This window comes from Penaeus monodon, chromosome 21, assembly GCF_015228065.2.
Source record: "Penaeus monodon isolate SGIC_2016 chromosome 21, NSTDA_Pmon_1, whole genome shotgun sequence".
NCBI lineage: Eukaryota > Metazoa > Arthropoda > Malacostraca > Decapoda > Penaeidae > Penaeus > Penaeus monodon.
The window spans coordinates 41,074,355-41,074,675 of NC_051406.1; positions in this window are offsets into that span (position 1 = coordinate 41,074,355).

The following is a 321-nucleotide window of genomic DNA, read 5'->3' on the forward strand; positions in this document are numbered from 1 at the left end:
AACAGTATGCATAAAAAAAATATTCCGTTACACCAATACGCATGACGGAATAACGAAAACACTTAAGAAACGAAAAGAAAATCATGTTGTGAATTTGAGTCACTGCATCAACATGACAATAAACAGCTTTTGCGCGAGAAGTAAAATAAAACGGCTGTTGTCTTTTGCAAATGACACTGAAGGATATCACGAATTCTTGCAAGATCAACAGACAATAAAATATTTTGAAAATTGAAGACGTCTTGTGCGCGTCCATTCACGTCAATGTGTTTTTTCTTTGTTTTTCTAATGTGGATTCAGGTCGACAAAGGTTAAGCCCAT